At 43.3% G+C, this 19,829-nt stretch overlaps 1 pseudogene; it reads right to left on the reverse strand.

Annotated features, from left to right (window-relative positions):
- Positions 1-4,222: 4,222 nt before the first annotated feature.
- Positions 4,223-7,773, reverse strand: LOC123382410 (annotated as a pseudogene).
- Positions 7,774-19,829: the final 12,056 nt, after the last annotated feature.

Consider the following 19,829-nt stretch of genomic DNA (forward strand, 5'->3'; position numbering starts at 1 on the left):
ATTCTCATTTCACTTTTAAGTGGCTTTCTTTTTTTGCCGAGTTAGATTACATTCTCGGGCTGTATTTAGGAAGTGGCCATCATTGTCATGAAGATGCTTTCCTTGCTGGTGGTAATGATGTGAAATGTTCAGGTCCGGAGCAAATGGTCAACAAAGAATTCTTGCAGGGTTTTCGGTGCAAAAAGGGAGGTTTTAGGAAAGCACAGGGACAGGACCGTTGGGCAGAAGGAGCTGCACTGGGTTGTGTGAAGTGGCCCATTATATACTTTCAAGTCGGGAGGGGGTTAGGGATAGCAGAAGCGTAACGAATTTGGAAGGAAAGTTTCCAGGTGTTCACTGGTGTTAGGAAAAGGTCATTTATTACTTTCTAGAAACACCTCAGTCATGAGATACTTCAGATGTATGTCAGCGGACCATATGCTTGGAGGATGATTGCTAACATACATCTGGGGGAGGGTGGGTAGAGATAAAGGAAGTTTCCAAGGGAATTTTTATTATGTTAAAAGAGACTTACAGGATCCAGGAGGTTGGACTAATGTTAAGCTAAGATTGCTTTTTGCCCTTAGCAAACTACTAACATCCAGGCAGCTGAGTTCCTAGAAGGTCACTGTCTGTCTTCTCAAGGACTCGTCAATGGGCTGTAAGTTGTAAGGCTGTTCAATTGTTTTTCTTCTGCCTTTGTTTTCCACATCAGTAAATGTGGCCTGGAAGCTGGAAACAGGAGGAGGAAGAGGTGCTTCGTGAGCGTCCCCTGGGCCCTGGGCAGGGCTTCCCAATCCCCTCAGAGGAGCAACCACAGCCCCCTGACAGACCCCCTTCTCTCCTGTTCCTCAGAGTTAGTTTGCCTTTGGCACAACGGAACAATGGCCAAGGTACACAGAACATTAGACCTGCTTTCTTCAAACTTAAAACATAGTGAAGGCAGATCATTCCAGGTAGAGTCCACATTTAAAAAAAAAGTTTTTTTTGTTTATTTGTTTTTGAGACAGAGAGACAGAGCGTGAACGGGGGCGGGTCAGAGAGAGGGAGACAGGGAATCTGAAGCAGGCTCCAGGCTCCAAGCTGTCAGCACAGAGCCCCACGCGGGGCTCAATCACACAGATCGTGAGATCATGATCTGAGCCTGTCAGATGCTTAACCGACTGAGCCACCCAGGCGCTCCGGTAGAGTCTACATTGTAAACAATAGATGGCTTTCAACGGGAGATGGCCACACTTTACAAAAGCAACCAATGTCTTGGCTAAAGCCCAACGTGAGAAATGAGAAGGGATAGAGCCACAACCCTTTGGCTGTTCCTTTGCAGCTGAGTTGCGAGGTCAGAGGTGGGCATGAGGCCTCTGGGGGTAGACAGGGCTTGAAAGGTCTGAGAGGCCAGCTCTGGGAACCCCCTCCACTCTGAAGATGTGGCTGCAGGACAGAGGGAGGAAGGGGACAGGAAGGCCTGAGAGCAGGATTTCCTTCTGCTGCCACGGGGTCTGAAGCTCCACTAGCCCCACAGGGACACTGCAAGTTTGCATTAGGGACTGTAATGGGTCAACTTATGAGATATCAGAAAGCTTGTTGTATATAAGTTCGGCTTAAACTCACCTTTCATGAAAAATTGAGATAAAAGCTTATGTGGTTCCCTATTAGGGTTATCGGAAATTACTAACAGCCCTATCTCCCCTATTTCCCTTCTGTAACTTCGCCTGCTTGCTAAATAGATAACTTAGGTTGCAAAACGCTCCCCCACCCCTTCTTCCAAGATCTGGCCTAGGCACGACCAACATGTAAAAAGTCACGAACTCACTGCCCCTCCGTATCTTAGGTGTCTAACTATGACCTCTGTAAGTTTAGAAGGACCCCTGAGTATGAGATCCTGAACCAGTGTTTGTTTTGGGCTTTCACAGAAGTGCTGTTCCTGTTCCCTAAATATTAGTTCTGCTTAAAACCACATTTGCTGAGTTACTGAGAAATAAGACTTCCTCTTAACTGCTTGTTTGAGCTTCTGTAAACCTGCTCGGCGTAATCACCCTTCCCCATTTTTAGGCACAGCATCCTGTTCGAACTAGATAGAAGACTAATATTGTAAACCACGTGATTCAGCATTCAACTAGCTAGAGTCATCAAGTTATATTTTAAAATTCTTCAGGACTGTGTGATTGGTGCCCGCCTTATATTTTAAAAACCTACAACATCGTGTGATTGGTGCCCGCCCTTTCAAACTGCCACCCTTCACAACCCGATTGGTCGATACAGGCTTTATAAGACATTCCCAAAGCTTGTTCGCGGCCAGATTTTCAGGACCTGTTGTATTTCCCTGTCTGGCCTGGCCATAATAAACTTGTTTTGATCCTGTTTTTGCTGTCCGGAGTTCATAAGTGATCGTGACCTACAACAGGGACAAAATACGTTCCCGAATGTTCTTATGGAAAATTGGTTACTCAGCAGTGGCACAGAAAAACATACAATTTAGAATTAGAGTTTAAAAGCAAGAAAGATAAAGATAAAAATAATAATAATAATAATAATATTAAAAAAATAAAAAATAAAAGCAAGAAAGAGCCACTAACATTAGGAAAACTGAACAACCACAGAAGAGAAATAAAGATTGCTAGTGGTGACTTCCCTCTGTGTTTTGCTTGTGAAAAGGAAAAAGCAGGTCAGGGAAATGCAGGATTCCAGGCTCTGGATGAAGGACAGTGAAATCCTTTCTAAATAAGAGAGGTTTCCGTGACAATTATCATCTAAAAGTACATATGTTTTCAGAAAATAGGGAACTGGCAAGTCCCCAAAAGTTACTAAATTGCTACCTTGAGTGTGGGGCAAGGCAAGCAGGGAGGGGTTGGGGGAAGCCAGGAGAGACCTGCTTTGCTCCACTGGACAGACAGCAGCGCTGTGGAATGAAGAAACCAAACGTGAGGAAAGGGGACCTTGGTGTGGCTTCGTGGTGCCCTCCCATCTGTACCCTAAAGGGACTCTTCAACTTCACAGGTTGTTTTCAGCTTCTGAAATGAGGTGATAATTTGGCTTAAAGCCGAAGACTTTTACCTACTGCTCAGAGAAAATATTCGTGCATCATATATTTGAAAAGGGTTAATATCCAAAATATATAAGGAACTGTTACAACTCAATAGCAAAACAAACAAACAAACAATCCGAATAAAAAATAGGCAGAGGATCTGAATAGACATTTTTCCAAAGAAGAAATACAGATGGCCAACAGACACATGAAAAGCTGCTCAACATTACTCAGTATCAGGGAAATGCAAATCAAAACACAATGAGATATCACCTCACATCTGTCAGAATGGCTGTTATGAAAAGGACAAGAAATAACAAATGTTGACCAGGCCCTACAGAAAAGGGAACGCTTGGGCATTGTTGGTGGGTATTTACCTCCATCAGGTACAGCCAGTAAGGAAAACCATATGGAGATTTCTCAAAATATTGAAAACAGAACTATCATATGATTTGGCAATTCCACTTCTAGGTATTTACTGAAGAAAATGAAAACACTAACTCCAAAAGACAGCTCTACCCTGCTTCACTGCAGTATCATTTACAATAGCCAAGATTTGGAAACAACTTAAGTGTCCATCCATAGATGAATGGATAAAGATTTGGTATATCTATACACACACACACACACACACACACACACACACACACACACTCAGGACTATTTCTCAGCCATTAAAAGGAATGAAATCTTGCCATTTGCAACAACATGGATGGACCTTGAGGGCATGATGCTAAATTAAATTAAGTCAGACAGAAAGGTAAATACTGTATGATATCACGTACATCAGGAATCTAAAAAACAAAACAAACACCAACAACAAATCAAACTCACAGAGACCGAGAACACATTGGTGATTGCCATAGCGGGAATTGGAGGGTGTGCAAAACCGGTTAAAGGGGTCAAAAACTATAAACATCCAGTTAGAAATTATTCATGGTAGGGGCGCCTGGGTGGCGCAGTCGGTTAAGCGTCCAACTTCAGCCAGGTCACGATCTCGCGGTCCGGGAGTTCGAGCCCCGCGTCAGGCTCTGGGCTGATGGCTCAGAGCCTGGAGCCTGTTTCCGATTCTGTGTCTCCCTCTCTCTCTGCCCCTCCCCCGTTCATGCTCTGTCTCTCTCTGTCCCAAAAATAAATAAACGTTGAAAAAAAAAATTAAAAAAAAAAAAAGAAATTATTCATGGGGATATAATGTACAGCATATGCCTATAATTTGTATTGTATTGCATATTTGAAAGTTGCTAAAAGAGTAGATCTTAAAAATCTTCACCCCAAGAAAAAAATGAAAACAAATTTTTTGTAACTATGTATGGTGAGGGATGATGTTGACCAACCTTATTGTGGTGATCTGTGTGTCTGAAGACTTCCTACCTTGTTCTGGAAAAGATCTCATCTCTGATCCTCTGTCAGGACAGACTCAGACCGCCCACCTCCTCCATCCTGAGGGGTGGTGGTATCACACAGTGAGAAGCTAGAGGTGGTGGAAACCCTGGGAATTTGTGTCTGAATCCAAGAATCAGGCCAGCCTCAACGTGTGTGCATTCGGTGGTTGCAGGAGGGGTGGGGAGGGGATGGTATGAGGCCTACGTTAGGAGAGGTGGTTCTAGGCCTCCATCAGGTAGGAAAAACAGAGTCATACCCTTTGTGCTAAAACTGGTTTAACGAAGAATACCATGCCAGAAGGAAGGAAGACTCAGGCTAGCTGAGCATTACCTCTCTCCGAGCCCTTCCTAGAAGTTCTGCTCATCAGTCTTTCAGTTGGTAATTCATCTCTAAGACCTTAAATCTTCTCCACTTTATGATTTTGGACAAGTTAAGTTGTTGTGGTTTAAAATAATACGTTAGCTGCTGATTCCACAGGTAGTCGGGGGAGAGGACCTTGGAGGGTTTGTGGTAAAGCAGATACTCGTTCCGGTGGCTCTCACCATGCCTCGCAGCTTTGATGTGGTTGGCTTGGTCGGCCATTTGTGCCTCGTGGCGGGCCTTGCCGAGCCTGTACACCTCTGGCACTGACCCCCCAAAAAGGCCCCTGTGTAACGAAAGTCCCCCTCATCTTCAGGAACATGGGCTTGTGACTGAGGCCAACGTTCATAGGGGAAGTGGGTCCGACTGAGCCCACGGTAGCCAGGATGCAGGGTGCGGAACAAGGAGGAGAGGATCTCCACGCCCGTGTGGTCGCTGAACTTCATGTCCGCATCCACACACACAAGGTAATCCGCTTCCTGGTGGAAGCGTTGCTGGGGAAAATTGATGTGCGGTGCATGGAGATGTCCTCCCAGCGGGCATGGCTCTGGACCTTAAGGATGATTGTCTGCCTTCCTTTTTGGAGGTTAATGTGAGGAACGTGGTCTGGCCGGTCAGTGAAGACGTAGTCGTTCACCCTGTGTCCCGCCATGAAGTACGTCTCTGCAGTTCCAGCAATATCTTCAGGTGGGTTTGGGGTTTTTTAGCAGGAAACGTGATGAATCCAATGGTGGCATTCTGGAGCCGGCACTGCTCATTCAGGATGTCAGTTTTGAAAGTCCCCTCCCAGAGGATGGGAGCCAGCCGAGGGGTCATGACAAGGACGTCCTTCCTAGAGGGTGTTAGCACCTGTGGCTGTCGATACACCATCCTTGGTAATTTTACACTTTTCAGGCCATTGTGGTCTCTAACAGCCATGCTTGCATCAACCTGGACGCTTTCCAGCTTCTGGCTTCTTGGGTTCAGGTAACCCTTAGACCTGAAGATAATGATGATAAGAGCTAGGAGAAGAAGAAAGGTCACTCGATGAAGTGAACGGCATTTCTGTGTTGCAGCCAGTATGGGCATTAGCTGGGCCATGTCTGCGTGACCCAAGGATGCACCTCTTGTCTCCTCCAAGATACAAGGGTACTTGTGTCTCCTAACTTTCCCCTCTCGGTAGTTGAGGCAAGTTGGAGCTGATCGCCTGACCCTAAAGCACCCACACTCCCATTTTCTGTTCACTACTCCAGCAACCCAGGTTCCCCTGGGGCCTGAACCGGTGCAAGTGAGTACCTGAGCACAGGGATGTCCTGGATGCCCTTGGAGAAAGGAAGGATCCGAGGAGACCCTAATAAATTTAGGTTCCTTCTGAAGTGCTGTCAAAGAAACCAGGTGTCAGGACTTAGCCAACAGACAGCTAGAACTTAAGGACGAGCAGGAAGAAGACAAGTCAGGGCCCCCGAAACAGATTCAGGGGACTGGCTCAAGGCAGACCACTGAGCAGGTAAAGGCCAGAGACTGTGATGAAAGCAAGGCAGGGCAGTAGTCACCAGTGATGCCCTGGTCAGGACTTATGGTGTGGCCCTCCCTTGTTAACAGCTGAGAGCTAAGCACCGAGTTTCCTGAAAAAATCCTCAAGGTCAAGATCAGACTGTTTTCAAGATCATATCCATACAGCTAACATGGGCAATTGTTCGGAGGCCTGATTTGGAAGCCATGGTGGAGGGAACAGAAAACCTACAGATTAGAAATGCTTTCCTTCATTCTCTTAATAATTACTTAAAATCCACTAGCATTTGCTTTTTATGCTACAGGCCTCACACCGTTGTTAGGATTAGGCTGCTGAGCTTAATGTGCATTATCTTGTTCAATCCTTACAATAAGCTTGGGGGATGGGTGCTATGTTACCCACGTTGTACAGGTGGGTGACTGGCCCACAAGTACATGGCTGGCGGGTAAGTGCTGAAGCTGCCTTAGCAGCCCGATTTGAGAATATTCTGTATTCTGACCCTTCGTCTCACTTGTGTCTTCAAGGTTTCCCTTATTGGGTTCTTTCTAAAGTCAGGTTCTTTGGTTTTCTCGCTGAGCCTTCACATGTCAGCTGTTCCTCAGACAGACGCCTCAAGACACGGCCCTTTGTTGACGCAGGGCTTATCCTATTGCCACTTCATACACCTCCTCCCGCTGATGTCCTGGGAAACTCCAAACATGTGCCTCCTAGAAAATGAAGCCTCAGACACAGACTTCTGATGCCACACTGGGGAGCCAACAGCAGGTGAAAAAGGGCCCCTTGGTGGAGAAGGAGCACCTGCCACCTGCACCACGAAGTGGGCTGGTGCTCTCACGACACCTTGCTCTCTCTGTGACACCTTGCTCCTGCTTTCATGCAGAAGTGCTGGCTGGAGATGTGGGTTTTCGGGGGTTAAAAAGTCTTCTTAGAACAGTTCTTATTGTGTTGGAAGAGGGAGGGAAGAGTGTTCTGAGTGTCTTTTACTGCAGTCATCTTCTCTTTGCGGTGTGGATCATGACATTTGCCTGGCTGTGCATAAGAATGACAGTGTACCGCCAGCCTCACGACCCTTCTGCCACAGCACTTCAGGGGGTCCAGCATACCATTAGTGGCCCAGCGTAATTTTTTCCAACATCTCTGACCTGCTCACAGTTCCCCAGCAGGTCTGCCTCCTCAGAGATAACCTGCCTGGGTCCCACTAACACCACAAAGAACAAGCATAGCCCATAACAGGCAGAGAGTCCATGCAGATGACTGCAGTGAAAGGAAAAGTGACTCAGACACAACAGCAGGGCATAATCAACACCCAAAGGATACTCTCCTGATGTGCCAGGTCTGGGTGGACAAGGGATACTGCACTGCAAGGTGCTCTAGGACCTCTTCTTCATAAAATCACAAACTTCGATAGCAGAAGACACCGCTAACTTTCTTAACACATAGAAAGAGACACACAGAGGCAGACAAAATAAGGAGACAGAGAAATTTACCCCAAATGAAATAACAGGACAAGGCCACAGCCAGAGATCTAAGTGAAACAGATATACGTAACATGCGTGATAGAGAATTTAAAGCAAAGATCATAGGATACCCACGGACTTGAGAAAAGAATGGAAGGCATGAGTGAGATCCTTAACACAGAGAAGGAATAACACAGAAGAGATAAAGGGCACAATTAAACAAAATGAGAAACATAGTTGATGGAATAAACAGCTGGATGGAAGAAGTGGAGGAATGAATTAGTGACCTAGAGATAGAGTAATGGAATGGAATGAAGCTGAACAAAAAAGAGAAAAGGCTTATGTAGAATGAGAATAGCCTTAGGGAACTCAGTAACTCCATTACACAATAACATTCATGTTGTAGGAATCCCAGAGGAAGAGAGAGAAAAGGGGCAGAAATTTTATTTGAAGAAATAATAGCGGCAAACTTTTCTAATCTGGTTAAGGAAACAGTACACCAGATCCAGGAGGCACAGAGAACCCCCAACAAAATTGACAAGAACAAACACACACCAAGACATATTGCAATTAAACTTGCAAAATACAGTGATGAAGAAAACATTTTTAGAGCAGCAAGACAAAAGAAGTCATTAACTTACAAGGGAAAACCAATAAGGCTAGCAGAAGGTTTTTCAGCAGAAATTTGGTAAGCCAGAAGGGAATGGCATGATATATTCAAAGTGCTGAATGGGAAAAATCTGTAGCCAAGAATACTTTATCCAGCAAGACTATCATTCAGAATATAAAGAGAGATTAAGATTTTCACAGACAAACAACTAAAGGAGTCATAACCACTAAACCAGCTCTTCAAGAAATATTATAAGGGACACTTTGAGGGGAAAGGAGCGACCAAAAGTGACAGTATGAAGGTAGGAAACACAAAAGCAGTATAAATGAATATTTCTGTAAAAAATCAGTAAAGGAACACACCAAAAAAAAGAACATAGAGTATAATAACATATATCTAAAACATGGGGAGGAGAGGAGAAAAGAATGGGTTCAAACTTAAACGACCATCAACTTCATATAGACTGCTATATGCAGAGGAGATTATATACAAATTTAATGGTAATCATATATCAAAAACCACTAATAAATATGCAAAGAATAAAGAGAAAGAAATCCAAATATATGACTAAAGAAAATCAGCAAAACATGAAAGAGAGACAAGAAAGGATCAGACAAAATCTTCAGAAACAACCACAAAACACGTAATAAAATGGAAATAAATACATATACTATCAATAATTACTTTGAATATAATTGGACTAAAAATTCCAATCAAAAGAAGGGTGACAAAATGGATAAAAAAAACGAGACCCATCTATATTCTGCCCACAAGAGACCCATCTTAGACCTAAACACACCTGCAGATTAAAGGTAAGAGGACGGAGAAACATCCGTCATGCAAATGGATGTCAAAAGAAAGCTGGCGTAGCAATACTTACTTTGAACAAAATAGACTTTAAAACAGAGACTGTAACAAGAGCCAAAGAAGGACTCCATATAATATTAAAGGGGACAATCCAGTGAGAAGATATAACAATTGTAAATATGTATTCACTCGACATAGGGGCATCCAAATACATCAAGCAGTTAATAACAAACATAAAGGAACTAATCAATAACAGTATAAGAATGGTAGGGGACTTTAACACCCTACTTACATCAATGGACAGATCATCTAAACAAAAATCAACAAGGAAACAATGGCACTGAATGACCCACTGGACCAGATCGATTTAACAGATATATTCAGAGCATTCCACCCTAAAACAGCAGAACACACATTCTTTTCAAGTGCACGTGGAACATTCTCTAGAATAGATCATATATTAGACCACAAAACAAACCTCAGCAAATTCAAGATACAATTCATACTGTGCATCTTTCCTGACCACAATGCTATGAAGTTAACCACAAGAAAAAAAAATCTGGAAAGACCACAAATACATGCAGGTTAAATAACTTGTTACTAAAAAATGAATGGGTCAACCAGGAAATCAAAGAGGAAATTAAAAAGTACATGGAAACAGAGGCACCTGGGTGGCTCAGCCAGTTAAGCGGCCGACTTCAGCTCAGGTCATGATCGCACAGTCCGTGAGTTCGAGCCCCGTGTCAGGCTCTGTGCAGACAGCTCAGAGCCTGGAGCGTGCTTCGGATTCTGTGTCTCCCTCTCCCTCTGCCCTTCCCCTGCTCACACTCTGTCTCTCTCTCTCTGTCTCTCTCTCAAAAATAAACATTTAAAAAAAAGTTTAAAAAAAAAAGTACATGGAAACAAAAGAATTGAAAACACAATGGTCCAAAATATTTAGGATGCAGAAAAGGTGGTTCTAAGAGGGCAGTATATAGCAATACCGGCCTACCTTAAGCAAGAAGCAAGAAAAATCTCAAACAACCTAACGTTGCACCAAAAGGAGCTAGAAAAAGAACAACAAACAAAACCTAAAGTCAGCAGAAGGAAGGAAATAATAAAGATCAGAGCAGAAATAAATTATATAGAAATGAAAATAACAATAGAACAGATCAATGAGGGGCGCCTGGGTGGCTCAGTCAGTTGAGCGTCCGACTGCGGCTCAGGTCATGATCTCGCGGTTTGTGAGCTCAAGCCCCACATTGGGCTCTGTGCTGACAACTCAGAGCCTGGAGCCTGCTTCGGATTCTGCGTCTCCCTCTCTGCCCCTCCCCGCTCATGCTCTGTCTCTCTCTCTCTCTTTCTCTCTCTCTCTGTCAAAAATAAATAAACGTTAAAAAAAATTTTTTTTAATTAAAAAAAAGCCAGATCAATGAAACCAGAAGCTGATTTGGTTATTTAAAAAAATGAATAAAAATGATAACCCCCTTCCTAGATTTATTAAAAAGAAAAGAGAAAGAACCCAGATAAATAAAATCACAAATGAGAGAGGAGAAATAACAACCAACACCACAGAAATACAATTATAAGAGAATATTATACAAAACTATATGCCAACAAATTGGACAACCTGGAAGAAATGGATAAATTCCTAGAAACATATAAATAACCAAAACTGAAACAGGAAGAAAACCTGAACAGACCAATAACAAGGAAAGGAACTGAACCAGCAATCAAAAACCTCCCAGCAAACAAAAGTCCAGGACCAGATGGCTTCACAGGCGTATTTTATCAAACATTTGAAGAAGAGTTAATACCTGTTCTTCTCAAACCATTCCAAAAAATAGAAGAGGAAGGAGAACTTCCAAATTCATTCTATGATGCCACCATTACCCTGATTCCAAGACCAGACAGATACAGACTCCACTTGTAAAAGAGAACTGCAGGCCAATATTCCTGATGAACATGGAGGCAAAAATTCTCAATTCAAACACTAGGAAACTGAATCCAACAATACATTAAAAGAATCATTCGCCACCTTCACGTGGGATTTATTCCTGGGCTGCAAGGGTGGTTTAGTATTCACAAATCAATCAATGTGATACACCACATTAAAAAAAGAAAAGAACCATATGATCCTTTCAATGGATGCACAAAAAAGCATTTGACAAAATACAATATCCATTCATGATAAAAACCCTCAACAAAGTAGGGTTAGAGGGAACATACCTCAACATGATAAAGGCCATATATGAAAAACCCACAGTTAATATCATCCTCAATGGGGAAAAACTGAGATATTTTCCTCTACAGTCAGGAACAAGACAGGGACATTCACCCTCACCACTGTTATTTAACAGTTTATGGGAAGTCCCAGCCACAGCAATTAGACAAAAAAAAAACAATAAAAGGCATCCAAATTGGCAAGGAAGAAGTCAAATTTTCACTATTTCAAGATGATATGATAATCTATATAGAAAACCTGAAAGACTCCACCAAAAAACTGCTACAGTTTCAGTAATGTTGCAGGATACAAAATCAACGTATAGAAATCTATTGATGAGGGGCGCCTGGGTGGCGCAGTCGGTTAAGCGTCCGACTTCAGCCAGGTCACGATCTCGCGGTCCGTGAGTTCGAGCCCCGCGTCAGGCTCTGGGCTGACGGCTCAGAGCCTGGAGCCTGTTTCCGATTCTGTGTCTCCCTCTCTCTCTGCCCCTCCCCCGTTCATGCTCTGTCTCTCTCTGTCCCAAAAATAAATAAAAACGTTGGGAAAAAAATTTTTTTTTAAATGGGCAGAAGGTCTGAATAGATATTTTTCAAAGGATGATGTATAGATGGCCAAAAGGTACACAAAAGGTACAAAGTCAGTAATCATCAGGAGAATGCAAATCAAAATCACAATGAGATATCACTTCACACCTGTCAGAATGACTGTCATCAAAAAGATAAGAGATTAACAAGTATTGGTGAGAATGTGGAGAAAAGGGAATCTTTGTGCAGTGCTGGTGGGTGTTTAAATTGGTGTAGCCACTATGCAGAACATTATAGAGATTCCTCAAAAATTATAAACAGAACTACCATTTCTGGGGATATATCTAAAGAAAATACAAAGAGGATCTTGAAGAGCCATTTCTACTCTCATGTTCACTGCAGCATTATTCACAATTGCCACAATATAGAAACAACCTAAGTGTCCAGCAATGGATGAAGAGATGAAGATGTGACTATATATATATATATATATATATATATATATATATATATATAGGAATTCTAAATATGTATTTAATTCAATATATTTAATTCAGCCGTAAGTAAGAAGAAAATCTTGCCATTTGCCACAATGTGTATTTCACCTTGAGGACATTGTGCTAAATGAAACATGTCAGGCCAAGAATGATAAATACTGTATGATATCACTTATATGCAGAATCTAAAAAAGTCAAACTCATGGAAACAGAGAAAAGAATGGTGGCTTTCCCGGGGCTTGGGGGTGGGAGAAATGGAGATGAAGAGATGTTGGTCAAAAAGTAAAAACTTTCCATTAGAAGATGAATTAGTTCTGGCAATCTAATGTACAGCATGGTGTTATAGTTAATAATACTATATTATATACTTGGCAGTTACTAAGACAGATCTTAAATGTTCTCACCTCAAAAAAAGAAATGGTAACTTATGTGATGAGTTGGAGGTTTTGGCTCAGGCTGTGTTGGCAATCATGTTGCAATATATAAGTACCAATTCAACAGGTCGCACACTTTAAGCTGACAAAATAGTATACGTCAATGATATCTCAATCAAGTTGAAAAGAAGATAAAATTCAATTAGTTTTCATAGTAAAAAAGGCTGCATCTTGTATGGTTCCAATGGTCTAACATTCAGGAAAAGGCAAAATTGTGGAGATAGTTTTAAAAAAAGTGGTTTCCAGGGTTTGGGGGAGGAATAAATTAGCAAAGCACAGATTTTGAGAACAGTTGAATATTCTGTATAATAATATAATACAATGCAGTTGGGCTCTGTGCTTACAGCGTGGAACCTATTTGGGATTTCTCTCTCCCTCTTTCTCTCTCTCAAAAATAAATAAATAAATGAATAAACAAACAAACAAACATTAAAAAGGGGGGTTCACATCCAGGACTTATAAAGAATTATAACCCAACAACAACAACAACAAAACAAGGCAACTAAAAAATAGGCAAAAGGCTTGAATAAACACTTCTCCAAGAAGATATACAAATGGCCAGTAAGCACATGAAAAGATGTTCAACATTAGGGAATTGCAGATCAAAAACACAGTGAAATACCACTTCACTACCCTTAGGACAGCTACTACCAAAAACAGAAAATAAAAATTTTGGATAAAGAACATGTATCTATCTATCTATCTATCTATCTATCTATCTATCTATCCACACACACACACACACACACACACACACACATATATATAGGAATATTATATATATATAATATATTATATATGTAATGGAATATTATTCAGCCATAAAAAAGAATGAAATGTTGCCATCTGCAATGATGTGGGTGGAGCTAGAGAGTATTATGCTAAGTGAAATTAGTCAGTTAGAGAAAGACGAATACCATATGATTTTACTCACAGGTGGGACTTAAGAAGCAAATCAAATGAGAAAGGGGGAAAAAAGAGAGAAGCAAACCAAGAAACAGACTCTTAACTACAGAGAACAAACTGATGGTTATAAGAAAGGACATGGGTGGAGACAGATAAATAGGTTGCGGGGATTAAGGGGGCACATGTTGTGACGAGCACCAAGGGTTGTATGGAAGAGCTGAATCACTGAATTCTAAACCTGAAACTACTATTTCACTGCGTGTTAACTACCAGGAATTTATTTTTTTAAGGCTATTTATTTATTTTTGAGAGAGAGAGAGAGACAGCATGAGCAGGGGAGGGGCAGAGAAAGAGAGGGAGAAGGAGAGAATCCCAAGCAGACTCCGCACTGTCAGCACAGAGCCTGATGCGGGACTCAAACTTGTGAACCGTGAGATCATAACCCAAGCCGTCATCAAGAGTCAGACCCTTAACCGACCGAGCCCCCCGGGTGCCCCCACTAACTGGAATTTAAATAAAAACTTTAAAAAATTTTTGGTGAGGACATGGAGGAACTGCAACCCTTGTATAAATGCTGGCGGGAATGTAAAACGGGGCAGAACTATGAAAAGTAGTATGGTACCTCCCCCTCCCCCAAAATTGAAAATATAATTACCATTATGATCCAGAAATTCCACTTCTGGGTACTAACCCAAAGAAGTAGGGACTTGGGGGGTGCCTGGGTGGCGCAGTCGGTTGAGCGTCCAACTTCAGCCAGGTCACGATCTCGCGGTCCGTGAGTTCGAGCCCCGCGTCGGGCTCTGGGCTGATGGCTCAGAGCCTGGAGCCTGTTTCCGATTCTGTGTCTCCCTCTCTCTCTGCCCCTCCCCCGTTCATGCTCTGTCTCTCTCTGTCCCAAAAATAAATAAACATTGAAAAAAAAATTAAAAAAAAAAAAAGAAGTAGGGACTTGGAAGTTATTTGTACACCCATGTTCATAGTAGCATTATTCGCAATAGCCAAAAGGTGCAAGTGCCCGCTGAAGGATGACAGGATTAGCAAAATGTGGCATATATATTCAGCCTTAAAATGCAAGGAAATTCTGCCACGTTTCAACATGGATAAAACTTGAAGACATTATGCTAAGTGAAATGCCAGTGATAAAAGGACGAATACTGTATGATTCCACTTATAGGAGGTAACTAGAGCAGTTAAATTCATAGAGACGGAAAGTGGAATGGTGCTTGTCAGGGGCAGGGGATAAAGTGGATGGGGAGTTATTGTTTAATGGGTAGAGTTTCAGTTTGGGAAGATGAAAACAGTTCTGGAGATGGATGGTGGTGATGGTTACACTTATGTTAATATACTTAATGTCAAGGAATTGTCTCTTAAAAATAGAGTGCAAACGTTGTGTTCTGAATATTTTACTACAATGAATAAAACGATGCCTGAAGCCTCAAGTGTCTCCCATACCTGAATGTTTGCACAGTAACAGAAAACGGATGCACAGACCAAAAGTGAAAACAATAAAGTTTGCTTTTTTTTGCATCAGAGGGTAACTGGGGAAGTGTTCTGGGTAAGGATGAAGGATTTCTGGGCATTCCTCAGGTGACCTCAAAAAGAATTCTGTTGAATAATAAGTTTATCCTTCTTTTCTACTTTGAAAAGAAAAAAGGCATCAAAGAGAATCTTCCGGCTAAGATAACGGCCAACCCAATGCCAATGTGCATTTGCCAATGCCAATCTTCATCACAAGACCTGGCATGAGTACTGTGTATAACTGGGGTAATGGATCTAGGATTTTTTCTTTTTTTTTTTTTTTTTAAATGAGACCAACTGTTGTTTTTTTTTTTTTCAACGTTTATTTATTTTCGGGACAGAGAGAGACAGAGCATGAACGGGGGAGGGGCAGAGAGAGAGGGAGACACAGAATTGGAAACAGGCTCCAGGCTCCGAGCCATCAGCCCAGAGCCCGACGCGGGGCTCGAACTCACGGACCGCGAGATCGTGACCTGGCTGAAGTCGGACGCTTAACCGACTGCGCCACCCAGGCGCCCCATAGGATTTTTCTTTTCTGAGGGACATATCTCAATTCTGTTGCCTCTGTAATGGGAGGCACCCAGAGTTTTTTCCGTATATTCTCTCTCTGCTCGGGTCGTAGGCCCTGAGCAAGTGGCTAGTGCATCCTTCTGCCTGGAATCCCAAGGATTCCCATGGGCTGAGGCGAGGAGTGTGCCATAAGAACATGTTGGCAGCACAGTCTGGGCATCTACAACGCATGGCCCCTAGATAAATAAAAGATAAAAGAAAACCTCTCTACCCAACCAAGGTTCCCTCGGAAGATCAACAGCCATGCCCTGCCCCCACCCTTCACCCCCACTCTTCACTGGCCTTCTATTTGGCTGCCTTTCCTTCCTGCTTAAGAAGCTGCACCTGGTTCACTATGTTAGTTGTGTTCTTGCCAAAGCAGATTCTGAGACAAAGTTCTGGGGACAGGATGTTTATTTGGGGTGTGATTTCAGGGTGAACAGGTATGAAACTGGGAGGGGGAAAAGCCGCCGCTATTAGCAACTAGGTCTCAAACCTGCGGCCAGCCCTCTCAGAGACAGTATGAAACGTATCTCAGAATTGATCTGCTAGAGATCAAGGAGGTGTGTATTTTTTTAAAGGCTGCTCTGTGGATATTAAGTTCCCCTGCACTTTCAGAGTGAGCCTGACAATGGCCTGCCAAGCTCCCACGTGGCGGAGAAAGCTGCCAAGCAGTAAGAAGACATACAAGTATTTGAGGAGGCACCATGTCTGCTGGGGGGCGGGGGAGGCTGTCCACTATCGCTGCACATGAACTCGGGCAGGTGAAAATGGGGGGGGGGGGCTTCATGATTAATGGAGGAAATGACATGTCAGCAGCAGACATGAAAAGACAAATTGTGGCTTTCATCTCCAAATCCTAAATTTTGGTATCAGAGATTTTAGAAGGATGTCCTGTCATGATAATTTCCCCAACACCAGATTAGATAAAGATTCTACAGTTTGGAAGAGGGAAGTGAGAGGGGAGGCAGCACATGGAAAGCACCGGTGCTACTGATGCCTAGCAGTCCTCAGGCAGTTCTGTGGAAGTTGGGCAACAGCCAAGATATTATCTGTGTTGTGAGAACAAACTACCCTTCATCATCTCTCCTCGTCTTTAGACAAGGCACCCATCATACCTGTACGCTTATCTATAGGTGAGAGTACTTATCAGAGACGTTGCACCCGTCCAACTCATCTGGATGGCTAGCACCATTCCAGTAAGCCCCCGGAATGGGTGAGCAGTGGAACATAACTCCTGGTTCACATGCACTTGGCTGGAGTGTAGATTCTCTGCCCACAACCTCCCTGTGCCACCTTCTTTCCCCTTAGCTTCCACAGAGACAGAGGCTCGTACCCCATTTTAGAAGCAGCCTCTACCCATGATGTGGAGTGGGGTTGAGGGGTGAGGGCAGCCCCAGGGCCACCTCTCATCCTGAGCAAGGTGGCCTTCCACTGCCACCAACAGAGCACACATCACAAGAAGATGAGTGACTGCCAGTGCATCCAGTTTAGGGAGGATCCCATAGGCTCCTTGCCACGAGGATCATAGGAACACTCATCCTGAGAAGGTCCCGGTGGTGAAGGCCTCGCAGGCTCTTTCCTCAGGCAGCTCTCAGTGGGCCATCACTGAACGAGGCGAGAGTGGGGCAGTTAGACTCCAGAATCACGGCTACGGAGCAGAGCCACAGGAGGAGTTCTGAAGCCCTGGGATCCAGGAACCCAGCTCTGTATATAAGACCCACTTTGTAGTAAGAGTATGTGGAGGCAGCTCAGTCCACCAAAGAAAAAAAACTGAAATGTAAGAGGCAGTTTCTTGGTCCTGGCCAGGCTCAGCACTTATCCTGCAACCAAGAACCGTATCTTTGTTCTTTTTCTCCGTGTCAGTTGCTTGGGACAGGAGCCCCTTCGTACCAGTGATTTTACTTTGCACTCACCACAGCCATGGAAATGGGAGGTACTTTTTCCCATTTTTTAGATGTGTATCAGAGGCCCAGAGGACTGTAATATATGCAGACACAAGTGAGTTCACCGAGCCCGTCTCTCCAACAGGGGGCGGTAGGAGCAGATTCTGCTCCTCAGGAGCCATCAACATTTCTTCACACACTTTCTCTCTCTGAGCCTCCGTTTCCTCACTTCTAAGACTGTGAGGATCACTCCCATTTCTCAAGGTGGCTGAGAGGCTGAAATTTGGTAGATAATGCATGTGACCTGTGGGTCCTGGTCCACAGAAGTGCTCAGACACTCTAGCTGCTGTGATTGCCGTCTTCCCCACCTTCCCAACCCTATAACAAGTTCAGTTGAGGAACTGCATCCTGAGGGCATTCACATCCAGCCCCAGCCAGAAGTCACAGGTGTGGTCCGTGCGGTATCCCCCCAAAGAGCCCAACCTCTAGCCCAGGGGGTAAGCACTTGCCGGCAGATTTGCAAGGCTTTATGGGAATCCTCCAGTCAGACATCTGGACGCGGCAGGTTGCTGAGACTACCTATATCAGGCAAATGGCTTCTTTAGGGCTCCGGCCAGGATGGCTCCAGTAACACAAAGGACATGAGTATGCTGCATCCTAAAAAGAAAAGGTCCTACGACCCGATGAGGCCTCAAGGAGAAAGAGACACCAAGTTGCACGGCAAAATCATTGGACACTTATGGAAAGGGGCCTGACACCTTGTTTGGAGTGTGGCTTTTGGATCTGAGCAAGTAAAGGTGGATTCCTCTCAATCTCGTGCATAAGAGTATCCAAAGGTATGCCTGAAAAGCTCTCTTAAGGCTCCCTCCAATACAGCAAAAAGAGGAGGAAGGGGTAACTCGTCCCATCTGGAGGGATACGAGTGGGTATTCTGGGGCAGGACAGAATGAAGTTGCTGAGGAGGTCTTGCCAGTATTCCAGATGAGTCTATGGGTTCCTGGGAGAGGATGGGGGCTGCAATGAACCTGCAGCAATTTATTGTTCCAGGTCAGCTTCCTCCTGCTGTTTTTCCAGGGACTAGCAGCTTGAAGCAGGGCCTTGTCCTCATCGGGTATGACAGCAATTGAGAGAGGATATGTTCTAGTCCTTGTCTTGGTGTGTAACAGGTCTAGGGAGCAGGGGGCCCTTTGGAGAATGTGTCCTGGCGTGTAAGCCACAGAATAACGCCCTAGATTCTACAGAAAGAAGTAAAATGAGGATATTAGGGAAGCATGGACAAAGGGTTGGGGGTGCTAGGATAAAGTCTGGACAATGTAAGTGGTCAGTGGCAGTGGTGACAGTTTAAAGAGGATCCAGGCACTTGTGTTGCTGAGGCTGGAGTCAGGAAGGCAGACATTTCTAGAATGTCATGTAGCGGGAACCATACAGTGTGTAGCTTTTTAGATTGGCTTCCTTCACTTAGCAATATCCATTAAGGGTTTCTTCCATGTCTTTTAGTAGCTTGGTAGCTCATTTCTTTTTATCACTGAATACTATTCCATGTTATAGTTGTATCAGTTTGTTTTTCCACTCATCTACAGAAGGGCATCTTTCTTGCTTCCAGGTTTGGGAAATTATTCATGGGAAGTATTGTGTGGGGACATATGTTTCAACTCATTTGGGTAAATATCAACTGGATCGTATGGTAATAGTGTATTTAGTTTTGTAAAAAAAAACTGCCAAACAGTCTCCAGAGTGACTGTACTGTTTTGCATTCCCAACAACAATGAAGGATTCCTCTTGTTCCACACACTTCCTTTGTTTGGTGTTTCTGTTTTGAATATTGGCCATTCTAATTGTTGTGTAGTGGTATCTCATTGTTTTTTAATTTGTAATTTCCTAATAACACGTGAAGTTGAGTATCTTTTCAGAGGTTATTTGCCATCTGTATATATTCTCTGGGACTATGTCTATTCTGACATATTATACCCTTTTTAATTGAGTTTTTTGTGTTATTATTGTTGGGTTTTAAGAAATTTCCATATTTTTAATACCAGTCCTTTATCATATATGTGTTTTGCAAAGATTTTTCTCCCAGTCTGTGGCTTGTCTTCCCATTCTTTTAACACCATGTTTTGCAAATCCTGAGTTTTCAATTTGAATAAAGTTTAAATGATGTTTTCTTTCACAAACTGTGCATTTGATGTTATCAAAAAAAAA

Source organism: Felis catus, chromosome E2, assembly GCF_018350175.1.
Source record: "Felis catus isolate Fca126 chromosome E2, F.catus_Fca126_mat1.0, whole genome shotgun sequence".
Lineage (NCBI taxonomy): Eukaryota > Metazoa > Chordata > Mammalia > Carnivora > Felidae > Felis > Felis catus.